Here is a 9,685-nt window from a genome sequence, read left to right as displayed (position 1 = left end):
AAAAATCATGATGTTTCTGTCCCATAATGGAGCAATCAAACTGCAAGAGTGTGTGTTTATATGTCTGCGGGCTTTAAAGGGAGGGAGCGAATGCACGCATGACTTATATGAAGGCAGGGACGCAGGCCAGAGAGAGAAGCCTAATAGCTATTTAACCATTCTTAAACAAACCATAAAATCATATTGACTGAAGGCCTGCAGGGATTCTCTGTCTGAACATCTTCTAGGAAGTTGTTTCCCAAATGGAGGATTTATTAGCAAAAACTCACTTATTGGAGTTGTCAAAGGGTCTGGTGGGCTTGGTGCAAGCGTGTTGGCCCTTGTTAATATGCTTGTGTAACCCGTGCTGACAACAGCTGTCTGGGGGTTCCAACCCAGAACCTCAAATGTTTCGTGCTCTGTGCTCAGAGTCCCTGGGCTCTGACCAGAGGGGTAGCTGGCTGGTCCCCAGAGGATGATATCCGATCCAGTTGTTAGTGCAGGCAGCCTTGAGATACGTGGGAAAGAATTTCCACAGACACCAGCCTAAGAGGCCTGTCCACATCTCCTCTTCATCGTGGCAGCAGGAAAGTTTCTGGAACAGTCTGTGCTGCACAGAATCCATGTTTATGGAGATTATTTTGTTAATTTGGCCATAAATATGTGACCTACAGTATGTTTGCCGAGGACTGTGTGCTGTGTCCTTCTTAATGTCTAAGAACATACAGCCGTTCTGCCTGCATCCAGCCTTTCTTAGAGGCCTCTGGGCAGTTTCTGTTTTTTAAAAATGTTTCTTTGCCTTTTAGAGACTGAGGAAGGATTCCTATAATTCCAGATTTTTTTTTTTTTGTTAGTGAACGTTGATTTAAAAGGTTGACTGTTCCTGACACCCTAGACATAGGACTAAGATTCCATTCTGAGTGTAGCGGTTGGCCGCCCAGTGGCCCCTAAAGAAAAGCAGCTGCAGCTTCCACTCCCTTAGTGGATTGTCATCTTCTTTGGGAAAAGGGTCTTCCCGGCATTGGAGACATGATGTTAGATTACCAGGGCCCCTCTGTGAGAGGTCACAAATCAGGACTGGTAAATGCAGATGCTGCTGCACAGCCACTGGAGGGAGCAGGCTTGACCTGGGTTCAGTAATAGAGATTGCAGACCGAGGGTAACTTCCTACTGTTTCAAGCCACCAGACACGATGGTGTTATAGTATCCAGAGGAAGCTAATACAAGTGTTCTACATATTCTATGTGATATGTTCATATATGTGTGTGTACATGTACGTATATAAGTACATATTTATATTTATATAAACAGGCTGTATACCTTTTATCCAAAATGCTTAGGTTCAGAATTCAATTCTTCTGATTAAAAAAAAAAGATTTTAGAGTATTTGCATTAATACTATCTTAGGGCTAGAACCCACACATTATACGTACATCTTAAAGACAAATCTACTTAGTATTTTAAACAACTTTGTGCAAGAAACAAAATTTTGTGGTATGGACTCTTCTACTTGTGATGGATGTCACATTGGTGGTTAAAGTTTTTAGGAGCTGGTGAGATGGCTCAGTGGAAAGAACACTTGCTGCCGAGCCCAAAGACCCGAGTTCATCCATTGGGGCCCACACGCTGGAACGGGAGGACTGAGACTTGCGAGTTGTCTTCTGACCTTCCCAGGAATACTATGATACAATGCATGCACATCAAAGCAAACAAACTGATAAATATATGCATACATAAATAAAGGCAAAAAAATGTAAAACAGAGAACCAAGAGTCAGTGAGATGATCTAACAGGTAGAGACACTTGCTTTCAAACATGACAGCCCTAGTTCCTTCCAGAGGATCTGCATGGTATGTTGGGGAACAGCCTTCACAAAAATACCTCTTGCCAGGGTAGAGGCATGAGGATTTAGAAATAGCGTAAAGAATATGAAGACATGTTGTAGGAGGTTCTTCTGTCTATGTGTTGCTTTCATTGGTTGAATAAAGAAACTGCCTTGGCCTTTTGATAGAGCAGAAGTTAGGTCAAGTAGACTGAACTGAATTCTGGGAAGAAGGGCAGTGTGGCAGATGCCATGATTCTCCTGCCCAAGACAGATGCTGGTTAGACTCATACCGGTAAGCCACGGTCAAGTGGCGATACACATTAATGGAGATGGGTTAAACTAATATATGAGAGTTAGCCATTAAGAGGCTAGAGATAATGGGCCAGGCAGTGATTTAATTAATACAATTTCTGTGTGATTATTTCAGGTATAAACTAGCCGGGTGGCTGGGACAAACAAATGTCCCCCTCTCACTACAAAGACACAAATGAAAATAATAAAATGGAGAAACATAATGTAATGGATTAAATAAAAAATGCTACAGGATCCCCAGTGGTTACAGCAGCAGAAACACTGCAGGTCCCGAGCAGTAGCAGCAGGTCATTTGGTGGCAGGCAGCAGGCAGCAGGCAGCGGTTTCTGAGAGCGGCCAGTCCAAGGCAGGGACAGCACATGAGACCACAGTGTCTGCAGCAGGCCATGAGGAGAGACAGACAGATGGGCACACCATGAGACCATACTGCAGGTCTCTGAAGGTGGCTGGTCCTGGAAAGGGAGTCACACGGTGGGTGAGAGACAGAGACATGGATAGGCATGCCATGCAGAGTGAGGTTGGATATTTATTCAGTGGGTTATGGAGGGGAAAGGGAGAGAGAGAAGAGCAGAGAGGCAGAGAGAGAAAGAGAGAGGGAGGGAGAGAGAGAGAGAGAGAGAGAGAGAGAGAGAAGGCAGGAAGGGGAGAATGGAGAGAGGCAGAAGCGGCCTCTTTGATAGGGAGACAGAAAAGGAAGGAACTCAGGCTGGAAGCTGAAGATCAGCCTGCCTCAGCGGCCAGGGGAGGGAGTGGGTGTGGCTTGTCTCTTAAAGAAACAGGACAGACTATTACATTTCCTTCTTTTTTTTTTTGTAATAAAAAGGTGAGAGGCTAGGCACCACAGATTGAAGGAATTGGAACAGCGAATTCTCAAGAGTACTTCCTGCTTTTTTGTGGGTGTCGTTTTGGGGGTGGAACTTGAGAAAGTTGGGTGCTGGTCACATCCTGCTGTAGCTGGTCTGTTTGTTCCTGTCCGGTGTTTGTGGTATGGAAATGTCTGGTGTCTCTTACACTTGTTTAAGGTATTGGCAGAACAGAGGACAAGGTTAAGTTTAGAAAAAAAAAAATTAGGACCAGGGAATTGAGAAGGTTGTATCTGACCTGTTTAAGGTGGACCCTATAATTTGGCTCCTTGGAACTCACAAGAATTTTTGGGGGTTGTCAAAGCTGAGTTTTAAACAGCAGCATATTTATATCAGAATGACTGTGACAGATAGTTTTGCACAACGAAAAGTATTCTTAAACTATGGAAGGCAGTGTGTGAGAGATTTGATAACTTGTATTCATCCTCACACCTTTATAACTTTCAGGAACACACCTTAATAACTTGTATTTGTAATTTGCTGATATTTGTTTGGTGAGGTTGTCCTTTTAAACCAACAAAACCTCCCAGTTGTCAAACTGCATCAGAGATCTTTGAGAAGGACAAATTTTACTTGAGGAGTTATTGATTAAAAAACAACAGAGAACTTACTTGGTTGACATCTAGAGCTACTCTTAGGGTCCTCCATGGTCGCTGAGGGTCGTATTTTTCCTTTGCTCTTTAGTGCAGGGCCTGCCAGGCTCCAGAAGATCCTGTGGGCTAAGAAATCTGTATGAAGACAAGCCTACCTTGACCTGAGCATCTAGGTGGTTGATTCCAGCGATTCTGTTCACTGTCTGGAGATCTTCAGTTTAGATGAAAGGCAGTTTTTCCCAGTGATTAACTCTTGGCAGTTGAAGCAAATTGTGGATGGACGTTGTTATGTGCCCATTTGCCTTCTGTCTTCTTTGGAGGAAGTATAGAGTGTTGCTGCTAGGAGCCAACCTGTCTCTTTTTGTTATGAGAAGTCTTTTAATAATTAAGCATTTAAATACCATATCCCCAGCTCTCTGAGCAACTGAGGGCTGTTTACCAGATATAAATGAGTTATGGCTACAGTATAGAATCTGCCTGAGTCTGAGCTTGACTGTACTAGCTCTTAACAGGTAAGATTTATACTTGTAAAAGACAGAAAGAGGAAAAAACTGCTTGCAATAGAATGTTTACGGCAGAACTGACAATAGTAGAGAACAGCTTAATATATTTTAAAGCAGGGTTGGATTAAATATACCATAGCTTTGTAAGAGACTTAAAAGTACATACCAATTTAAAACATGAGGCATTCATTTTTTAGTCTGGAATGAGATATAATGGGCAGACAATTATAACATTTAATAGTAAACATATGTTGATTTAAGTCATATGAATGCACACATACACATATTAAACAGGAATTGGATAAAGTGGATGCTCTTGGTGGGCCCTACCAAAGACATGCCACTGAGCAAAACACACATGTAACAGAGTCAGTATTGGGGGACCAGGTAGGGATTACCTCTGTAAAGATGGCAGGACTTGGTCACCTGATCTGGCCCTAAGTAAAAATGGCAGTGAAGTCACTTGACCTCAGTTAGGATGGCAGTAAGGTCACCTGATCTCAGTCAAAATGGTGGTGGTCACATGTTGTATGGAGAAGCCAAATATTTTTGTGCTGTGGGAGTTTTAATATAATAACAAGAGATCTCAAGGTGTGATCCACCCTGTTGCTGAGCTGCCACACCACAAGCTGGGTGGGGAGCAAAGGCTGGAATTGAAAACAGTTGCCTCGTGGATCCAACTAATCTTGTTGGTTTCCACGGGACCAGCGGTAGCAGTGGTAGGGGTAGAATAGAAGTAATGGGAAGAAGAGGAAAAGAGCATTTTCAGACGGGTGGGGAAGGTGCTGCCCAGTGTGAAAGGAAAAGCAGGAGCTGGCAGGGTACCGGCAGAGTGTTTACGGGTGGGTGGCTGATAGTTTGAGGGTTTATTCCCCATAACTGAAAACGTGAAAACCCACAAAAACAGCCACACCACAAGGCCTACAGGAGAATGTCTCCTCTCTATAGACAGGGTGTTAATGAAGCTGACTGGCCCTGGTCTTGGTGACTTGGAAGCCAGAGAGGCCAGAGGTTGCTCTGAGTGGTCTTTCACTGTGGGGACCACTTACGAGTGGTCTAAAAGGCAAACACACTGCTCAGTGTGTGCAGTGCTAGCACAGGAGGACAACCCTGGGCCATCCAAGCATGTTTTTAGCTATGGGAAGCAACCAGAGATGAATGTCAGTGAAGGACTCAACCATAGACATGAAGGCTGTGGTTGGGGGCAAATCATGGCACCAATGCAATGGTTTAGATAAACCCGTGTGTACTTCCCAGAGTGGGAGACCACGGTGGGCCAGAGACAGATAGACATGCCATGGAGAGAGAGGGTTTGGATATAGTTTATTCAGTAAAAGGGAAGGGGGAGAGAGAGGGGGAGAGAGAGGGAGAGAGAGAGAGAAAGAAAGGGAGAGAGAGAAAGAGAGGGAGGGAGGGAGATAGAGAGAGACAAAGAGAGAGAGGGAGGGAGAGGAGCCATGGCAGCAGCCACCTCTTCTGAAGAGGGATGAGGCAGAGAGAGAGAGCTCACAGGCTGGAAGCAGAAGGAAGATCCGCTTGTCTTGGTGGCAGCAGCAGAAGAGAGGGGAATGAGCAGGGCTTGTCTCTTAAAGGGACAGGATAGACCATTACAGTTGGACCAAAGCTTCTTGTTCAGGACCAACTTTGAACACATCCCAGCCTGGACCAGTCAGCTAGAAAGGAGACGCTGCAGGCAGGAGAACAAACCTGCTAGGCCTTTGTCTCGGGTCAGCTAGAAAGGAGACACTGCAGGCAGGAGAACAAGCCTACTAGGCCTTTGTCTCAGGCCAGAAGAAGCCATTTTTATTATTTATCTGTGGCCCCTTTCCCCTCCATCTGCCTGCCAGGGATCTGTCGAGGCCCTAGTCCCTTAGCCAAACTACATCAGACTCACATTTGTGATTTATTAGCTTTGTGATTTTGGTGAGTTAAACACCATCATTGGGACTCGGTTCTTTGAGGATTAAGTCCATTAATCTTAGTGAAAGCAGAGTGCCGGGTGGGAAAAACCCTCTACGGGTCCTACTGTGAAGGCTTTCTAGGCTGCTGTGGCTACCAGTAAAGCAGAATCCATGGTGTGATCTCAGTGCTTGCAGAGGAGCAAGGGAGCGGGATCTCTTTGCTGGGAGGGTTTCTGGAAGCAGGCTGGATGAAGTAGCACACGGGTTAGACTTGGAAACTGCACAAGTTCCTGGTAGGTGATTAGAAGAACAGGCTGGGCAATTTCCATGGTCTGGAAGGAAGGCTTGAGGGACCCAGGAGACAAAGCAGGTAAGGCAGGCCAGGACCTGACAGAAAGAGTCCCAGAGGAATAGCTGTGGCTCTTCATAGCCGTAGCATGGCCAATTAAGTCACAGGTAATTACCTGCTTAGCTAACAACATGATCAAATTCTTGGCACAGGTCACTTAGTGGAGTGGGAGGGAAGCAGAGTCCTTCACCTGTGAAGTGTCGGGTAGAGGAGTGGCCAGACTCTAAGCACCAGTCTGGATGAAGTATTTCTTCGGGCCTGGCCATTCATGCCCAGGTTTCCCAGTAATTGAAGTGGCGCCTCCTTTATCTTGCAGGAGAATTGTTTTGCCCTGCCTTCATCTAGAGCCTTGGAGTCTGTGCTATTTAATGCACTAAAGTGCACCCATTAAATAGGTAAGTTATGCCAGTGCCAGCAGCCTGGAACACACACGGAGGCTAAATGGGCTTTGTGTAATGTAAAAGAAGCAGCAAACCCCTTGTCTTGCACACAGTGTGTTGAAGTTGCAATACACACCGCAGTCCGCCCTCTGGGATTTAGGCGCTGCACATGGAGAAGCCGGGGGGGGGGGGGGGGGGGGGGGGAAGGGCTTTATACACTTGAGAGGTTTCCAAAGGGCAACTGGGGCGGGAGAGCAAGCTATTCTAGGATGAGAGGAATGGGGATGGAAACACCGCAGCTCACAAGCTGACACAGTTCCTATCCCTAGAACTAAGCAGTGAAGCTGTGACGAAGCTAGGCGCACCTGCATAGGCCTCTGTTTGTCTAGGTGAGATGCAGAGGAGGCCGCCCACCTGTGAAGACATCGATCCTTTGTTTCCTGGGCAACCCTGGATACAGCTTGCTTCATATAATGCTTCCTAGTTGGCCGAGGTCTCAGAGATGTGGCAGGGAAGGTGGATGAGGCCAGGCTTTGGCACCCTGACATAGAAATTGAAAAAGGAAAGATTGGTCTCAAGTCACAGCCGATTTAAAACTCTAAGCACAGAACCAGTGGGGTTTCCAATGAGGTGTTTTGAGTGGGAGGTAATGTCACTCTTCTTTGTTCAGCTGAAGGTAGGTGGGGAAAAATCAAAGGCTTTATTTATGGTAGAAGTGGGAGCTTTGGAAGTGGAGGGACGCGAAGATGTTTTCAGGAAAGCATTAGGCTGAACCGGTGACAGTGGCTCCTGGGGAAGCACGGTGGGGAACTGCCTGACAGCGGAAGGGAAATGAGCATCCATTTGTAGCTTGTCCCTCTACTCTCTTAGCTGCTAGCCTGCGTTTGGAGTGTGCGCCTTCTTCACTTTGCCTCTTTGCTGATTGGCATGGATTTTTTTTTTTTTTGCTAATACCAGGACAGATACATCTAGGAGAAATATAGACAAGTCAGTCTAACATGCATCCCAAGAGTCAACCATTTCCAGTGTTTAGTATCCTCCCAAGATTTCAAGTTATCTTTGTAGAAACCTTGACTCTGAATGAACTATGAACACTCAACGATATGAAGGTCACAGTGATGACGCTGGGTGAAAGGTGCCCATCAAAGTGAGTGCAGGCTTCATCTCCCCATGTGTGTAAAGCCTTGGAAAATGGAAACTTTCCTACAGCAACAGGAAGTAGACTAGTGTGGAGGCTAGGAGGACAAGGGACTTGAGAAAGAGGCATGGAGAAGGGTTAAAAAGAGAAGGAAGGAAGGATAGCCTGGCACCAAAGTGGTGAACATCTTTGCTGTCTACACACACACACACACACACGCGCCAAATTTTATTAAATTATATACTTCAAATATGTGTAATAAGGCCATTATGTGTAATATGCCAAAGAGGCCATTAAAAACCAAGCTTAGCCTTTTAAAAAAAATTGAGACAACCTCACCGTGTTCCCTAGCTATGCTAGGACTCTTTAACAGTCTTATCCTCCTTCAGACTCCTGAGTGCTGGGGTTACAGATGTGTGTCACCATGCCCAGCTAAACATTAACTTTAATGTCAGCTGGTCACACCTGAGTCAAGACAAGGGAACACACTGGTTGGGGATAATGCAGCGTGACAGGAGTAGGGACGGAGCAGTTGTTCATGGACGTGGCATACAGCGTGACTTTGGGAGGCAGAAGATCAAGCTATGTGTGCCATTGTGCTTGTCATGTAGAATGGCCCCCCCATCCGTTTGCTGACTTCGTTGTTTCCATGGAAACAAGGGAAACAGTTCATAACTCAAAAAGCAGACTCCACTGGCCTGGAACGCATAGACTTTATGGCCTGTTTCCATCTGTGTTGCTACCCACACTCCTACCCCATATACTGCCGAGAGAGGAAGCCGGCTGAGACCCTAGACCCCTAATGTGAGCTTTACTTTCCCTTCTGTTTTCATACTCTGAGAAACGGAGAAAATAGCTAATCTCAAAAGCTATTAATCTACATGTAATAGAGCAGGGGAGAAAAGTACAGGCAGAGGCATGTTCTATTCCGTGACCTTTCACCTTCTCCCTCAAATAATTAGTGAGCAGAATAAGTCAAGTAAGTCCCGTTGATAATTAGCTATGGAGATTGTCTCTTTTAGTGCTTGCTGTTAGAGGGTAGGAAGATTAAACCCCGACGATGGCTCCCTGTTTACGGTAGGCTCTGAAAGAACAGAGAAGTCACCCAGATGTTGGTGGGGAACGAAGCGAAACTTCCTGGTGCAAGATTCTGAGAAAATAGCTGAGTTTCATTTTATTGATACAAAAAAAGACAATCTTTTACAGGCAAGGCTTCAGAGCACTAAAAATGCTCAGAATTACAGAATCAAGTCACGGAGGAGGGAGGCAACACAGGATCCATGCAGGAGAACAGTGCCCCAGGTTCGAGCCAGTTGGATGTGCTGGGCGGGAGGGCATTGCTGCAGCGCTCTCGGGCAGGGCTGTAGAGCGCCCTCTGGGTGTGGTGACAGGAAGTACAAACATCCCAGGGCAGTGACCAGGAAATGGACCCAGGGAACCACAATGAAACGGGGAAAGCAGAAACGGGTTTGGTCAAGAGATGAACTGAGGAGACCACAGTTTCAGAAGGGCAAAAGTCGTAACTTCCGGTTATTAGATCCGTGATGCATCACGGCATGAGCTGAGCAGGCTGGAGAGATGACTCAACAGTTAAGAACAGGAGCTGCTCTTGCGCAGGCCCAGGCTCAGTTTCCAGCGCTAACATGGCGGCTTATAACCCTCTAACTCCAGCTCCAGGGGTTGCGATACCCTTATCTGGCCTCCGGGGCAGGGCACGCATGTGTCACTCACACGTTCCTACACAGAAAATAAATAACCAGTAGTTTTACAAGAGTGGTTTTACAGAAAGTCTCGAACAATGGAAGTGCAGAGCTTGGAACTTGATGGACACATCAACACAAC

The sequence above is a fragment of the Microtus oregoni genome, unplaced genomic scaffold, assembly GCF_018167655.1.
Source record: "Microtus oregoni isolate MIOR12 unplaced genomic scaffold, Mior012 000038F_ref0000394, whole genome shotgun sequence".
Lineage (NCBI taxonomy): Eukaryota > Metazoa > Chordata > Mammalia > Rodentia > Cricetidae > Microtus > Microtus oregoni.
The sequence above is the reverse complement of the archived record's forward strand: the minus strand, read 5'-3'. Positions refer to the sequence as shown.